The sequence below is a fragment of the Nicotiana attenuata genome, chromosome 3 (genome assembly GCF_001879085.1).
Source record: "Nicotiana attenuata strain UT chromosome 3, NIATTr2, whole genome shotgun sequence".
NCBI lineage: Eukaryota > Viridiplantae > Streptophyta > Magnoliopsida > Solanales > Solanaceae > Nicotiana > Nicotiana attenuata.
Genome location: NC_031991.1, coordinates 39,122,903 through 39,141,404, shown reverse-complemented (window position 1 = coordinate 39,141,404; position 18,502 = coordinate 39,122,903). Strand labels below are relative to the sequence as shown.

The 18,502-nt window shown below is 37.5% G+C and overlaps 2 long non-coding RNA genes across 2 annotated transcripts; both read left to right on the top strand.

Annotated features, from left to right (window-relative positions):
• Positions 1,906–5,867, top strand: LOC109223554. Its single transcript, XR_002067594.1, has 3 exons — positions 1,906–2,020; positions 3,489–4,357; positions 4,430–5,867. It is a non-coding gene; the product is annotated as an uncharacterized LOC109223554 (long non-coding RNA).
• On the top strand, positions 8,322–11,120 carry LOC109223553. Its single transcript, XR_002067593.1, has 2 exons — positions 8,322–8,746; positions 9,126–11,120. It is a non-coding gene; the product is annotated as an uncharacterized LOC109223553 (long non-coding RNA).

Here is an 18,502-nt window from a genome sequence, read left to right as displayed (position 1 = left end):
TGCTTCGGTCATCGGAATCACAGTTTTTTCGACAAGTACTGTGCAAAGAAGGAGAACAATGTGAAAATGAAGAACAAAAGTAGGGGTGTTCGTGGTTCGGTTTGGATCGGTTTTTTCCTAAAAAGAAATCAAACCAAGTAAGTCGGTTTTTTAAATATTAGAACCAAACCAAACCAATTAAGTCGTTTTTTTCTCGATTCGGTTTATGTTGGGTTTTGTCGGTTTTTCGGGTTTTTCGGTTATTTGTCGGTTTTTCCTTAAATATAAGACATACACTACCAAACATATATTTCGCCGACCACATTTTCAACGTAACACTATCAAATCAATTGCCCTTTGAGAAATCTATTATTTACCAAGATATATTGATGATAATTGAATCAAATAGTGATGAATAATTTAAGGACTCAACTAAAAATATATTATTTTTAACACGAAATAGATTCTTACACTTAACAAAAGAAAACTACCAATCAAACTAGAATGTAAAGGTAAAAAACTATACTAAAAATGCAAATTATTAACATTTACCATAAAAATTTTGGAACTTTGTGTAAAAATATACATATATATAGGTGTAATAATAAATTAATAGCTACTCATATAGTCGGTTTGGTTCGATTTTTCTCGATTTTTTTGGATTAAAACCAAAACCAAACCAAGTTTGATCGGTTTTTAAAATTCAAAACCAAAATCAAACCAAACAAAAAAGTATCGGTTTTTTTGGTTGGTTTGGTTTGGTTTTCGGTTTCGGTTTGGCGGGCCAAGCAGGGCCGGCGGGCTGATGAGGGCGAGCCAAGCAGAGCCGGCGGGCTGATGAGGGCGAGTCAAGCAGGACCGACGGGCTTTTAGGCTGGTAAGCTTCTAAAAAAGGGGCACATGTCACCTTTGGCGAATAAGAAAGAAAAGTGAAGAGTTTTATAAGGCATGACACAAATTCACTTGGTACGCGCGCTTTTGGGACTCGGTGTGGTGTAGCCCACAAAAGACAAATCCGTGTGGCCCTAGGCCCAAAATGGAAAATACGTTCATGGGCTTGGGTCGTGACAAATAAGGCATCAGAACCGAGTCTTCCTCGGTGTGATGGTGAGGCAAGCCTCAATGGTCAACTGGGTAATCCCACATTATTGACAAGGTGGTGGGGCAAACCTCAGTGAGGGCTTTGAGTCCCAAGGGGGATGAATGTGATGCCCATGACAGAGGGCGGGCTCATGACGGAGGGTCAAGCAGGACTAGCAGGCTTCTAGGCTGGCAAGCTTCACAGCCGAATCTCCCTCAATATGATGGTGGGGCAAACTTCAGCGAGCACGTTGAGTCCCAAGGGGGAGGAGTGAATGTGATGCCCATGACGGAGGGCGGGTCAAAGGGTGTACATGTTACCTTAGGCAAATCCCACATCGAAATGGGAGGAAAGTAAAAATATTTATAAGTCATGATACAAATTCACATTGTACGTGTGCTTTTGGGGCTCGAAATGGCATAGCCCACAAAAGATAAAATTTGTGCGGGCTTATGCCCAAAGTGGACAATATTGCCATGGGCTTGAGTCGTGACAACTGAATTGCTCCTTTAACCAAGAAAGAGTCTCACGCACTCCTGTGATCTCGGCCCACAGAGGGCTAGCAACACGGCCTAGGAATATAGTTCTTTAACCGAAAAAGGTCCAAAAATGGCCTCAAACTATTAGAAATAGCTCAATTATACCCTCCGTTTGCTTTTGGTACTAAGAATAATCTTGCCGTCACTTTTTGGGTCCATAAATGCTTTAGAACTAACAGATGGCCACATGTATATCCTATGTGTAATAAAATACCTAACAACTCACTAACCCATATAATCTACCCATTAACCTAAATGGTAACCCGCGACCCGATCGTCTAATTAAAGAGGCAAAACAATTTTACGCCTCATTTCTAACTTACCCTTCTAAAGGTGTCTTAGAGAGACGATTTCGAGGAGGGTTTTCAGAGGAATAACAAGACAAATTGAAGATTATTTACCATTATCTGAAGTTATTGAGGTAAGTCATCTTAGTTAAGCTTTTCAACGATTATTAGCTGGTTTGGGTCATGGGTTATTTATGACTAGGGTTTACGATTTTGGGGTGATCTCAAATTTTATTTTACGTAATAGTGAATGTCGCTGCTTAGGGGTTTTTTGCATGTGGGTTGGTGTTTTATAATGTGTATATTAATTTATTTTGTGGTCCTTTTATCTTTTTGTTTTCCTTTAGACTAGATCTCCTGAATATTTAAGTTTCAATTATAGATAATTTATTGATGTGAACCCTCTCTGTCTATTTCTGTTTTATTTAGAGATTTAATATGAACGATTTGGTTGTTGAAGTAGGTACTGATAGTGAATTAGAAAGTGATGAAAGTTCAGGTTATCAATTAGATTCTACTGAATATGACTTTGAGGAATTATAGTTAATTAGGATGCAAAAGAAAAAAGAAGTCAATGATAAGCTTACTCACTACAAGGAGCTTGATAACTCTATGACATTATGGACTTGGAAGAAGCTAAGAAAGTCATAAACCTATATGCTATTGCCAATCAAAAATATCTGAAGGTGAAAAAAAGTGATAAAACAAGAGTCATGTATAGATGTATAGTAGGCTGCCAGTTTGTGTATCTCACCTCAGAAGATCGAGGAGGTCAGGGATTTAAGATAAAAACGCTAAAGCCAAAGCATACATGTGGCCAAACATTTGATAACCCTAGAGCTACCACAAAAGCTCTAGCTTATTATTTCAAGAGTAAGGTGCAGAATAACCCTATGTACAAGATAAAGGATATGAGACAAGATTTAAAAGAACAATTTCTGTTGAATGCAAATAATTCAAAGGTAAAAAGGGCCAAGAGGATGGCCCTTCAAACAATGCAAGGCAACTTTTTAGATGACTATAATATACTAGAACCGTATGCAAATGAAATTAAGGAGAGCAATCCTGGTAGTGATGTAGTTAACAATTTATCAAAGGATGGGATGACTGAAGGTAAAAGAAAATTTCTCAGAATGTATATTTATTTTAATGCATTAAAGTTGGGGTGGAAAGGAGGGTTGAGACCCTTCATTGGACTGGATGGGACTTTCTTGAAGGATCAATGCAAAGGATAACTGTTGGTAGCTATGACACAAGATTGTATGAATCATTTTTATCCATTGGCTGGGCTATAGTTAATAGAGAAACTAATAGGACATGGACATGATTTCTGGAGCTGATGCAACATTCATTGAATCTGAAGAATGGTGAGAGTATTACCTTTATGTCTGACATGCAAAGGTAAAAGTTATCTTAGTGTTTGTTTGAATCATTATAGTTAATTTTATAATTATTATATAGTTGATCCTTACTAAATTTACATATGCACGGACTTTTAGATGATGTGAGAAATGTCCTCCCTTTAGCAAATCACAGGTGTTATTTTATTTATATATTCAGGGGCTTCTATTTGACGGTAACTAACCCTTCAAACTTTTACAGGTTTTGTGTTAGGCATATTGAATCCAACTCGAGTAAGAGATTCAGGACATGAGAGATGAAGAAATTTCTCCACTGGGCTGCTTGGAGCAGTTATGAGGGAGAGTTTAAGGACCAGTTAAAACAACTTGGCTCTTTGTATGCTGATGTTGCTAATGATTTGCTTAGGTATCCACCACAAAATTGGTGTAGAGCATATTTTGATACAATATGCAAAAATCAGATGGTGGAAAATAATTTTACTGAATCTTTCAACTTTTGGATCTTAGAAACAAGAGGCAAGCTTATACTGAACATGCTTGAGGATATTAGAATCAAGATCATGAACAGGTTGAGAGAGAAAGAAGAAGAGGTTAAACATGGACTACTGAGTTTAGTCCTTATTGCATGAAGTTGTTTACCACTTATCTGAACATAGCTAATAATTCATGTACTGTGAATTTCAATTGTGACATTGGGTATGAAGTTTCTAAGGGTGATGATAAACATTCAGAGAACCTGGTAATGAAGAAATGCACCTGTAGAACATGTCAGTTAACTGACATCCAATGTCCCCATGCTATCAAGGCAATGGAATACAAGAAATTGGATCCGATCGCTGAAATTAATTGGTGGTACATCAAGAAAGCTTACCGTATGACATATAAGGCCAAGGTAATGCCTGTTAGAGGTGAAATATTCTGGAAAGTGTTACCAGAACATGCTATTGAACCACCTGCACTAGTGAAAACAGTTGGAAGGCCAAAGGTTAAAAAAATAGAGAGAAAGATGAAACCTGTAAAAGGCAAGGAGAGTTGGCTCAATCAAGGAAGGGAACTTGAATGACATGCAGCAACTGCGAATCGTTGGACCATAATTCAAGGACATGCAAGGTAACTATTATATCATATAGTTTCACTTATATGATTTTAGCTGGAACTAATATTTTTGCATGTTAATTATAGGTTGATGATAGTGGAAAAGGCAAGAAACAAACTAAGAGAAAAAAGGGCCAATATTGAAGAAGTCATTGAATCTGAAGTTGAAGAACCTGAAGTAGTTGTTGAATATGTTGGTTGTTCAGCACCTCAACCAATACAAGAAGGTGAATTTGTGTTCATTCTCACGCCTAGAGTTCAGAGACAACAATCAGAACCCTTTGGATCTGTTAGACAGCCTAAAAGTGACCCATCTTTGATGCCTAAAATTATTTCTGAAGCCCAAACAAGACTGCAAATAAGGCAATCTCCACAAAATCCATCTAGGACAAGGGTGATATATTTTACAGGAGACCATAATGGTGTTTGTGAACCCATATATCTTCCATACTCACCCCCTAGGCTCAGTTGGAAAGGTAAAGAAGCGGTCACTGGCAATCAGTTGGAAGTTGAACCGATAGATCTTGCCATGTTGGACTGCCATATCAGCTTATTTATATTATCAAACAGGTCCAAAAGGCCCTGTCACACCCCTTTTTTCACCTCATTAACCCATTTTAAATAGAATAAAGTGATTTTAAAAGCTCAAAAGGGTTTTCAACTTTGAAGGTGACAAAAGATTGCGTTTTGAAGGAATATTTAGGGTTGCCACCTGATATTTTGATTTCTGTATGCCAGGTCACCGTTTGAAAAAAAATAAGAATTGTTCTTCGAAAAACATTTGGATTCTAAAACTAGTTTGCACCAGAAATTCTAGGTAAGAGGGGGAGAAGGTGTTAGGCATTCCCCAAGTCCCGTACTAGTACGGTTGCATACACGATCAAGTTGGCTTTTAAAATATTTCAATTGAGGTAAAAAAAACACATAAAAGAAAAATAAACACAAAAGAGGCTCGAGGTCTTTCTCACCTGATGGGTTCTCAATGCCTTCACCTTATGTTTCTTGCATTTTGATGATCTAACAAACTTACTGTTAAGAACCAGATAGGGAACTTGACTCACTTGGTACACATTTCAAATGAACGAAGTTCAGTCTGAACTCCAGCTAATGAACTACTACAAAGAGGAATACGACAGGGACCTGATCCCTTGGTGCTCTCTGACAGAAGTACAAGTCAACAGCTGGAACGCAATTGCAGAGAGTGACTGCCTGCTACTGTTCACGCGACAGTGCAGCAGTCATTTCCCATTGAAGAGCCTTGTACTAAGAATTGACATCATCCTTGTGATGTCTTTGGTAGTATAATAACATGATGCAAGGCACAAGATATTCACTTGAGCATTTAGTGATATTCTCTCAAGCATTAAAAGAGTCAATCAAGCATTGAAGTCACAAGTTGTCAAGAACAAGAAGACAACTCCACTAAAGGATCAGTTTCACAATGAGTCTATGTATATCCGTAGTTGAGTTGTAATCTTGTTATTTGCTCTTCATTGTAATCCTATCTTGCTTTCTTAGAAGCTGTGTTTTAGGAAACCCAAAAATCACAAACCTTCTAAGTTTGTGTTGTGACTAGAGTTAGTCATAAGTTAAAGTCTTTGTAACTAGTTAGTGACAAAGTGGCTTGTGGTAAGTGTACTACAAGTTAGTTGAGTTAAAGTCTTTGTACTAGAGTCATAACAAAGTGGCTTGTAATAGTGTGATTACAAGTTAGTGAAGTTGAAAGCCTACAAGTGTAGGTCATGGTTTTTGTTCCCTTGAGTGGGATTTTTCCACGTAAAAATCTCGTCTCTCTTTTACTTACTGCTTCCTAGTATTCTAAGCTGAAAATCATAGAGGACCAGGTGCTCTATAAGTTTGGTGGACTCATATAAACTAACACCACCTAATAAGAGAAAATGAAAAGAAAAAGAAAAGAGAAATCCTAAACTAACCTATACTATGACTTCACCACAATGCTCATCAAGGCCTCCAAAATATTTACAAAGTTCTTCGGGGAATTCTCCAGAATAAAATATCTATTAATCCTTCAGGGCCTTCCCCAGACAAATTTAACTAAAGGGGGCGACCTCTCACCTCAAAAGAAACTAAAACACGAATGCCCTAAAGGTTTCCTACCTAAATGTGGCCGGTCTAAGCATGTTCCTAACGATCAAATTAATAAAGGAAAAACAAAATTATCCAAAACTCAAATCGTATTAATTTTCAATTCTCTGCCATGACCATTTTCCTAAGAAATCCAAATATGTTTTTATTTTGCTTTTTAAATTTGACACTCCCACGGCCCAACTAATTGAAGCAATCCCTTAACAATTGATTTCTAGGCCTAATTAACTCAACTAATAGTCTACTCATTTGAAGTTAGAACAAATTCACAGACCCATTTTCAATCTTCTAAGAGAATTTCAAACAAACCCAACATAATATTGCAATTAAATCCTCTTTCAATACACTAATTCAAGATATCTAATAGGATAAGTACACGGATAAAAAAACTCCAACTAAATTTCCATTCAAATCCCAAACACACAAGCAAGAATATTGTAAATTAATTAAGAATAAAGTTTAGAAATGAACCTCAATATGGATGAAAATTGATTGTAACTCCTTTGAGTTAAAAAAGTCACGAACCGCGGACAGAAAATTCAGATCCATAACCTCGAACGACGACCTCACTAGGAACTCGACTGCAAGCTTTTGCAGGAACTCGGATCTCTCAACCAAACCTCAATGCAACTCCATTTGAAATCAGAAAAACGGAGGCTTTGTTCTATTAATCTAAAAACCTCGAAATTAAGAAAGAAAAAGAAGAATCTTAGAAATTTTGTTCTGTTCCTCCCCTTTCTGCTATCCTAATTCCAAAATTCCCCCAGACTTCTTCGTTTTTCTTCTTTTTCCTCGTTTCTCACCTTTTCCCCCTTTCTAATTTTTACTCTCAATTCTTTGGACTGAAAATCATCCCCCCCTCTCATTCTATCTAACCGTGTTCGTTCTCACTCCCTCTCCATTCGTCCTCATCTTTCACTCTTTATTTTCTTTTCTTGTGCAGGTTGCCTTCTTGGAGATTAGGAAGTATGTATGATTTTTGTATCTCCATTTTTTGGACTGCCTCCCCTATCTCTCGTTCTCACTCTCATTTTTCTATTTTGCAGGTCGTTCCGGCCGGGTTCAAGTCTTAGTGGTGTTTTCAGTGTGGGAACGGATGGCGTTGAAGAAGGGGGAGGGCGACTTATGTTTTTTAGGGAATTAGGTCATGTGTATGGGGGTTCTCCGGCTGGGTTTGAGTGAGAGGGAGATTGAAGATTTGGATTCCCAGGCAAGCGGGAGAATGGAGGGGCGAAAGGGCTGTGTTTGGTCCGTTCTTAGGGTGGCGGCTAGGTGTTCTAAGGTTGGAGGAATTTGGGTGCCCATTAAGGCACTAAAAGAAATATGATTTATTGTGGCGACCATTTGTGGCGACTAACCTAGTTGCTACAAAGTAGGGTTTTAGTGGCGACAAAAGAAGATTGCCACAAAAGGTTGTAGTTTTAGCAGCGAACCTTTTTGTCGCTACAGATAATAAAATATCAGTGGCGACTATGTGTATATCGCCACTAATACAGACTAATTTTTCTAATAAAAATATGGCTGGAAAACAATTTGTGGCGACTGATAATTAGTCGCGACAAAAGATGAATTGCGGCGACTTGGTCGCTGCTACAAATGATGCTTTTGTTGCAATCTTTTAAGTCGCCACTAATAGTTGTAGAGATGCTTATATATCTTTAATACTTTATTAGTACTAAATAAGTACTTGGATTTTTTATATTTAAGAATTAAATTTAAATAAGTACTCATATATTGAAAAGCTTAAATACTTGGAGTAATATATTTATTTTTCAAAGCTTTGAAAAGTAAACTCGTTATGGTTTTCTTTAGTTATTTTATGTTTCAATACGTTATCTCATTTTGTAAAATTCTTATGATTTCTCTCCTTTTCCTCAAAATAAAATACCAAGAAATCCCTAAAAAAAGACATCCCATTCGGCCTTTCCCCAGCAAAGTCAATGTCCTCTCTCCAAAATTCCTCCATACATCTCTCTATTAAATTCAATAGGCGATTTACCTTCTCCCTTCCCTCACGCCTCTCTTATCTCCTCTCCTTCATCATTTCCGCACAAACCTAATCTAAATTACCCGAGCCCTAGTAAATCGACTCAATGCGAGCATTTTAAGAAAAAACCATAAGTCTACTCTCTGCCTCAAGGCCTGCAATCGTTGATACAATGGGTCGATCAGATTCTGAGCCTATGTGTTCGACTGACTATTATTGTGAATCGTTGCTTTTAGCGGCTGATGCAGGCAAATGGGTTTAGGTTTTTCTCTACTAGCGTAATTATTTTGATCGTTTCTTGCTCTTCAATGGTGAGGTTTTCTGAAATTTTAGGGTTTACTTGGTTTGCTATTGTGTATGCGTGCTTTACCTTTTGGGGTTTGAAAATTTGGGGCTTCTTTGTGCAATGGGGGATTTTGGATTTACTTTATGTAACCTATGTTAAATTCAATTTACTGAGTGCATCTCGTTTGGTAATCCATATTGTTGACTTCTACTAGAAAGTATTTCCTTGAGAACTATCGCAATTTAGTAATTGTATTCTTATAGATTCACCATATGCGATCCCTATTTACCATGCTCTCAATCTCAATAGAAGGTTCTATTTTTATGATACTTGATTTGTTTTGTTTTTTGAGCTGGAATATGAACAAATGTAGCAGCAAATGATGTGTGAATAATGTGGTACAGGCTCGAAGAGAATCAAAATTGAAGCAGCAAATGGAGAAAATATGAGATAGTTGATTTTTCTCATACGATTTGGGTGAATTTATTCTAGGGGAGATATTAACTTGACGATTATGCTTGTGTATAGCTACAATGGAACATAAATCGACAGTTCAGAGTAAGTTTCATTTTCCCTGGCGGATACTCTGTGAAAACTCTTACCTTTATAGGCTAAGAAAATAAGAATCCACAATTACCTAATCTAAAAGGGAAAGCTAACTTTTTCTTGTGCTAGGTAAAAATGAGAAACTCTAGCTTTTCTAGTTATCGACACATTTTTTCCCTACTAAATCTTGATCCATTAGTTATAGGTAGAGCTCAATAAACACATAATTATGGTTTTATGACTATTTGAGACTAGTTACAATGATGTTCCCACACCTAATTGACCATTTCAATATTGCGGGTTATGACGAGGTAGTTTGCCTTCTTAGTTTTCATCTGTTTTTAGAATGAAAAAGCATATAATGTACCAATTTCTATTTGCTTAAAGGAGAAACTCTCTGGAACATACAATATCTTGATCGATCATCTCAAAAAAGTTTATGGTATTTTTGCACAAGGGATGACTTGTTAACCTACAGTGTCATGGTTAGTCGTGGTCTTGTATAATTTGCTCATTGGTAACTGCTTAGGTTTTAATTTTTATTCAACTTTAGTTTTTCATCTCTCTCACTAGATATTGGTTGTGGCAAACTGATGGCTTTACTTAAGGTGAATATTTTGCCGTATAATAGACATATTTGGTATTTTATCTCTGCTTCACCTTCTTTTTTTGGAAAATATATTCATTATCTAAGCTTTTCTTCTGGTTTGAGTAGTCAATTGATATGTTCTGGATATACTGATATTTAGGCTAAGAGTCATAAATTTAGGTGGTGGTTATTGCAGGAAGGATTTTAGTACTATCATACTAAAGCAACACACGTAATTTTTGTCTATTGGATACGAGATACCCGTCACACATAGCCTACTAATGCTTCTCATTGTGTTGGTATTTGGTGCCCTTGTTCTGAACAACAATGGACAGGTCTATAAAGTTTAATTGATGTTTCATTTAAATTAAGAATATGATAGGTGAGATTAGTTTGCCATAACATCCTAAGAGGAATTGTCATAACGTTTAAAGTCATTAGCTTCTTGGTATAATCTTCCGTTATTATTTTAAGAAATTATGATGATCATGTTTTCAAGTAATGAATTTAATGATTGTTTAGACTACTAGTTTGTCAGGATGCATATATGCTTATGAAGAAATAGTGAATGCAAAATTTTAATTTGGGAGAAATTACCTGAGACATCAGTCATTCACTCACAAATGAATTCTTTACCTTCCTTGTGGTTAGACATTGTGCTACATTGCAACTTTTCATTTCCCCATTCTTGCAATGCTACCTTTTTTGTGGGATTATTGCATCATGGGAATTCAAATTGTCATTTTCTCATTTTAAATGTCAAATTCATATTGCTGTACAGGGTTCAGATAGAAGCATCATTTGGGAAATATCGTCTCTGCTTATATGCTAAATGTTTTAATGCTACTGACCATAAAATCATGAAATATCCTCTGTTATACAAATGCATGAACTGCTATGTCCCAATTGCATATTATATGAGTAAGAAAAACGTATGTATTATCCTCAAGAAAGCAGTATAGTTTATAGTTTAAACAATAGTGAAAATGCAGTTAAAGTAAATAACATGCTACCTGATGTTATTACATATGTTGAGAAAGGTCAAATGGGAACTAAATAAGCAATCCTCATACCATGTTAGTTAAATATAACAGTTCTAGATGAGTTCCTTTAGAAAATCTTCGGACTCCTCTGCTCATTTTGTAACTTGAAGTTTTGTATGCACTGGGACTGTTAGCATTGGTAGCGTAACCTATATAGTCCTGATGTAAAAGGTTATTCTCCTAATCAGCTTACATAAATAGTTAAATATCTTTTGGTATTTTTATTAGAGTGCAATTTTATTGTGATCACCCCTTTTACTAATAGCATTGTATTATGAGTTTGTAAAAGTGATCTTGTGTTATTTTTTCTTTAATAACAGGGACACTTAATATTTGTTTTTTTCCTTTTATCGTATGTATTTGTACAATAACAGTGAACAACGAAGTATTGTGTAGTACATATGTAATTATCTTTTTATCATGAGTATATATAATATTCTGATTTGAGCAATATTTTGTTTGGTTGTTGAATAATTTTGAATGCTTTTAATATTGGTATAAATTGATGATGAAAATGTATTATAGTTTTTATCATTATAATTGTTGGAAAAATATGTTTTAGTGCGACAGGATTTTGTCACAGAAGCAATTTGAATTAGAGGCGACCAACATCGCCACTAAATCTCAAGCTATTGGAGCGACCAGAGTTGCCAATGAAGCTCTAATAGTTTTAGTGGCGACTATAATCGCTACTAAATGTCATTATTTTGTGTCGACCTACATAAAATTTGTTGTGTGTGTAGCGAATTTATTATGTTTTTGTGGCGATATAGTCGCTACAAAAAGGAGACATTTTGTGGCGACTAGGAGTGGCAAACGGGCGGGTCGGGTTGGATATGGTTCGGGTCGAAAACGGGTAATGAAAAAATGGATCAATTATCCGACCCGACCCATATTTAATACGGATAAAAAACGGGTTAACTGTCGGATAATATTGGTAACCCATATTATCCATGACTTCTTGTATATGATCACTTTTGGGAGAATTCTTAGTCTCCCTAACTTGAGGAACTCCCAATTTGAGGTTTTACAAATGTAAAAGTTAGACCCATTGATTATCCATCGGTTACTCATTGGTTATCCATTTTCTAAACGGATAATATGGTTCTTATCCATATTTGACCCGTTTTTAAAAACTTCATTATCCAACCCATTTTTTAGTGGATAATATGGGTGGTTAACTGTTTTCTTTGAACCATTTTGCCACCTCTACTGGCGACCAACGAAGTCGTCCCAAAAAACATTTAGTAATGCTCTTGCTTGCAGCAACCCTAAGGTCGCCACTAAATGTATTCAGTGGCGACAATCAGGGCTTTTGTAGCGACTTTCGGCGCCACAAAAAGTTCAATTTCTTGTAATGAGGTTTGGAGAATGGGTTAGGTTTTATTTGGGGTGGGGAATTAATGGTAGCCCTTGGATTAGATGAGATGGGTGGCTAGGATTTAAAATTGGAATGGGGAGCGTTTGGCAGACGGGTCGCAGGTCAAAGGTATTGAGTCGGCTGGTTTAAGGGCTTTTGGCTATTGGGCTCAGGTTTGGCCAAATTTGGGCCATGATTTGAACATTTGAACAAAGTAAGACTTTAGGAGAACTAGTCCAAATTAAATCTTCTTTGTACAAAAAGGAATGAATTAAATTACTACAAAACACTAATAAATGTTAGTCAAATCAAATAAATTAAAGTACTAATCTAAATTAAACTATGATATAAAATGTAACCATCTTTTTTTGTATTTTCGAGGATTCATATTAAAATAAAAATAGAGAACAATTGGTTAAAATAAAAGTAAAATTAAAGTAGTATCAATACAAATATTAACGACATATAAGATGAGAAATGTTATAAATTAAACCAGTGCTAAAAGCGCTTCCTTTAATGCCAGCCTGTATCTGAACCCCCTTTCCATATTTCGGAGAAGGTATGCAAGCAAGTCATCTGTGCTAATAAGTTCACATTTTTGGTGTTTTTCAAAATTGTAATTGAAGTCAAAAATAGACAAAACTCTAATTAAATCAAATAAATATTTAAATATGCAAAAATAATAATGTAGCAAGACGTGGCGGGTCAAAAATTACGTGCTTACAGCTGCCACTCTTTGCTTGGAAACACGAAGTATATTTGAGCAAAGAAACAAGTAAGCAACGTAATTGATTTCTGACCCGATACTTATTCAAAAGAAAAGAAAGATGGATAAAAGATGGTGACCGAGCCTTGGTATCTAGCTGCCTACATATCCTTGGCTATAAAAGAATCAGGTCACGTGTAGTTCATAAGTGAGAAGAGTGATAGAGTATACCGAGGTGGAGAGCCGATTGAGGTGCCGTCGATGTTCCGGTCCGCGGTCCCTGCCATTACATAAAAAATAAAAGACAAATACAAGATCCTATCTACTTGTTGTCTCGAATCTTCCTTGAATCTTCTTCATGAAATGGAAAATCAACCCTATTCTTCAGGTGGGCATCCTGCTGACTTGAACTTGAAAACTGAAAGTTGACCCTATTCTTCTGGCGGGCTCCTGGTGCTTGCACTTGAAATAAACTTGAATTTGGAGTAGACTTGAGCTTGCAAACCTTGTTCTTCGGGCGGCTCGTGCTACTTCTGATTTGAATTGAAAAAAAACTTGAGGTTAACCCTATCCTTCAGGAGGGATCCTGCTGCCTCTGACTTGAACTTGAAAACTAAAAGTTGACCCTGTTCTTCAGGTGGGTTCCTGATGTTTCTCTTACTTGAACTTGAAAATTGAAAGTTGACTCTATTCTTCAGTCGGGCACCCTACTGCTTGCACTTGAAATAAACTTGAACTTGCAGTAGACTTGAACTTGAAATCAATTTCTAAAGTAATACCCTCATTCTCCAGGTGGGTGCCTGACGTTCTGATCCGAACTTGAATTCAACTTTGAAACAAATACCCTCGTTCTCCAAGGCCCACCTGCTACTGACTTGAAACTTGAAATAAACTTTGATATGAAATACCCTCATTCTCCAGGTGGGCGCCTGCTATTGACTTAAAACTTGAAATAAATTCCCTCATTCTCAAGGTGGGCGCCTGCTACTAAAACTGAATCTTAAAATGAATTCCGCCATTCTCCAAGTGGGCGCCTGCTATTGACTTGAAACTTGAACTGAATTCCCTCATTCTCCAAGTGGGCATCTGCCACTAAAACTGAATCTTAAAACTCTTGAAATAAATACTCTCGTTCTCCAGGTGTGCGCCTACTACTGACTTGAAACTTGAAATGTAATACCCTCATTCTCCAGGTGGGTGCCTATTACTAACTTGAAACTTGAAATGAATTCCCTCATTCTTCAGTTTGGCGCCTACTACTAGAACTGAATCTTAAAATGAATTCCCTTATTCTCCAGGTGAGCGCATGCTATTGACTTGAAATTTGAATTGAATTCCCTCATTCTCCAGGTGGGCGCCTGCTACTATCTTGAAACTTGAAATGAATTCCCTCATTCTCCAGGTGGGCGCCTGCTACTAACTTGAAACTTGAAATAAACTCAGAAAAGAATTCCCTTGTTCTCCAGGTGGGCGCCTGCTACATAACAAAACAGACAAAATAAAGAAAATTTTCTGCCCCAGTTTATACTAGGAACATTTGTGAGTGTTAGTTGAATCCCGTTATCCAAAAAAGTTCTAAGAATTTAAAAGCTAAATCCCATTATCCAGGAGGGTCCTAAAGACTAAAATTAAATCTCATTTTTAAGAGTGAAAATTTAAAAGTTGAATTCCATTTTATAGAGGTAAAAACATAAAACTAAATCTCATTATCTAGGAAGGTCCTAAAAGCTTACAACTAAATCCCATTATCTAGTAGGGTCCTGAAAAGTCGAAAATAAACTTACCTGAACTATGCTTCCCTTATGGAGGATCCCTGCAAATTGAACAAACATTTCTCGCCCTTGAACCATGCTTTCCTCATGAAGGATCCACGCGAATGACCACATTTTCCTGCCCCTGTTTCAATCAAAGGAAACTTTGTGAGTTTGAAAATGTGGTGGTTAGTTTGTGGCATCGTTACTGAAGGTGTTCGCTTCTGCCACTGTCATGTTTCATTCTGATTAGCTGCTTCGGGCTAACTGTCACGACCCTAAATCCCAACCCGGTCGTGATGGCGCCTCTCATGAAGACAAGGCCAGCCGACACACCTCCAATTCACTTTAAACAACTAAAACAATAACTACTAACAGTATAATTTGCGGAAATAAAAACCAACACAGCCCGACATCGGGGTGTCACTAGTCATGAGCATCTACTAAGGTCCGAATACAACTAGAGTAAAAAATGTACTAAATACGGTCTAATGAAATCGAGAGGGAGAAAAGCAGTGCTGCGAACGTCGGGCAGCTACCTTGCTAAACTCTGATGACTCTGCCTCTGAGCAACCAATACCCGCTACCGGGTTCAGAAATACCTGAATCTGCACACAAGGTGCAGGGAGTAAAGTGAGTACTTCCAACTCAGTGAGTAACAAAAATAAATGAAGACTGAGTGATAGGAAATCACGAAGAGTACATCAACATGCTGTGTAGAAGCAGTACAAAACCAGTAAGAAAGAAATGAAGCTGTGAAATCTCTTAAGCACCTTAGCTTAGTTTAAACTTCTTCAAAAATGGCTTTTCAACGGTTAAGCAATTGAATGCAAGCAATTAGAACAGATAAGGATAGAAGATCCGCCCCTCGGGGATAATTACACAATTAAACAGGTACATGACCGGTAAATAAGAAAGATAAGTACATAAAGGTTCGCCCCTCGGGCACAATGTCAACAAATCCGCCCCTCGGGCAATATCTTAGAACAATACTAGCCCATCGGGCAATATCTCAGAACCATACCAGCCCCTCGGGCTATATCTCATATCACAATGGGTACCCGCGCTCACTGGGGGTGTGCAGACTCCTGGAGGGGCCCCTTACGGCCCAAGCGCAATATCAAGCCATCTCGTGGCATCATAAACAGGATCTCGGCCTCATATAAATATCAAGCTACCTCGTGGTGCACAATCTCAGGCCCTCGGCCTCATTATCGTAATCAGTATATCACTTCTGCGGCGTGCAGCCCGACCCAAAAGTATCCGCACAATACAGGCCCTCGGCCTTACTCAATCAGAATCCCATAAGCCCCTCGGGCATCAGTAAAATATGAAGCTCAGCTCAAATATCTTTGAAAATATCAATTAATGTGTTTAAAATAGAATAACATATCTGAGTTTTTAAAATAGTGAAAATATAGCATGACCGAGCACAAGTATGAAATCAAACAGTGAGGAAAATATCATTAACAATCCCCTAAGGGTTCAAACAGTTGGCACGAAGCCCAAATATGACATTTAGCCCAAAGTATAATAATATCAAACAATTAGTTGCCCATTATACAGAAAAATAGTCATTCGGGATGGACTAAGTCACAATCCACAGCGGTGCACGACCCCACGCTCGTCATCTAGTGTGTGTTTCACCTCAATATAGCACGACGCTGTGCAATCCGGGGTTTCATACCCTCAGAACAATATTTAAAATCATTACTCACCTCGATCTAGCCCGAAAAGCTACTCTGCAACACACTTGCCTCTCGACCCAACTTCCGAGTGCTCCAAATCTACCAAGTTCAGATTTTTATCATCAAATTATGCTAAAAGAATGAATTCCAATTGAAAAATATCGATTTTAAGCACAAAATCCGAAATCAATCAAAACCCGACCCTCGGGCCCGCGCCCCGGAACTGGACAAACTTTATACCAAAATGTTCTTCATCATCTCACGAGTACATACATATAACTAACTCGAAAATCGGAGTTCGTTTGACCCCTGAAATCATCCCTAGAAGGTCTCATAATCTCAAGCCCTAACTCCACCTTTTTCTACTGATTTTCATGTCTAAATCCATGTAAGATCACATATTTAACTCAAAAATAGGAAGAAATTACTTACCTAGTGTTGCTTGGTGAAAATCCCTCCTTGAGCTCTCCGAAATCGTCCAAGCCAAATGAAAGAAATGGGCTAAAACTCGTGTTTAAAACAATCTGCCCAGGCTTCATCGAGTTATACCTTGCGCTGTGCAGGTTGTACATCCTCTTACCATTTTCCCCTGCTGTACACCTTCTATTAAAACGCCCATCACTCCTTGTGGAAATATCCAAATGACAAACGGTTTGAAGATTTAGAAACTAGACTCGAATGTCTTTCATTTGATAGGTTGTACACACATATAACTCTTTATATATTTCGAGATATGAGCTTTCTAAAGTCGGTCCATGCATCAGAAAATTCTGTCGAAACTGCTCCACCAGCCATTTTCAAACGATCATACCTTTCTGATAATATGTCCAAATCATGAATGGTTTAACTTACTGGAAACTAGAATGCAAGGGCTACAACTTTCATGTTTTGCAATTTTTCTGATTCCTTATAGGTTGCAAGATATGTGCTTCCAAACTCGACTCCTCGCATCAGAAATTTTCTGGTGAACAGGTGAAGCTCAAAAATCTGCAACTTTTCCAAAGCATGAAATAGTCCGTTTAACCACACCGAAACTCACCGCGACACCGAGACGCTCAACCAACATGCCAACATATCCCATAACATCATTCAAACTTATTCCAACCTTCGGAACGCCTCAAAACCAACATCACAACACCAAATTCGCATCGGATTCAAAGCCTAAGAATTTCAAAATCTTCTAAATTACGCTTTTGATAAAAACCCAACCAAACCACGTTCGAATGACCTGAAATTTTGCACACACATCTCAAATGACACAACGAAACTACTGCAATTCTCGAAATTCCATTCCAACCCCTATATCAAAATCTCACCTATCAACCGGAAAATGCCAAAAACTCAATTTTGCCAAATTCAAGCCTAAATCTACTCCGGACCTCCAAAACACATTCCGATCACGCTCCTAAAGTCCAAATCACCTAACGGAGCTACCCAAATCATAAAAATTTTCAATCCGAGAATCATATACTAACAAAGTCAAATCTTGGTCAAAACCTTTCAAATTTTCAAGCTTCAAACTGAGAAACTGTCCTTCCAAATTCATTCTGATCACCCTGAAAACCAAATCAACGATTTACATCAGTCATAATACACTACACGGGGCAAGTCATGCCGAGAACTGGCGAGCAAAGTGCAAAAGCTCAAAACGACGGTCGGTCGTTACATCCTCCCTCCACTTAAACATACGTTCGTCCTCGTAAGTGCCCAGAGTTGTTCCAAAAGCCAACCAATCGCCGAATAACCTACCCACGCATAATACCCGGGGGTGATCCCACGTCACCCTATATCACATAGGTCCGATAATACGATATACTGAAATTTCACAATCCAACCTAGCCCTTAAACCTTAGAACCACAATTTCCACTTCTGAAATCTTCAAATACATCAGAATCTCACATTTATACTGTGGATAAGTCCGAACAAGAGCTGTAACAAACCATATCTTAACCTTAGGTGCAATTACATGATATACACATAACTCAATATTGGTCAGCGATAACTTCTAATCACAAGCAGCTGCACACAACAACCGATATATCGATAGAAAACCTCTTTCAACTAACATCGTCTATTCCGTCACTTTCATAATAACCT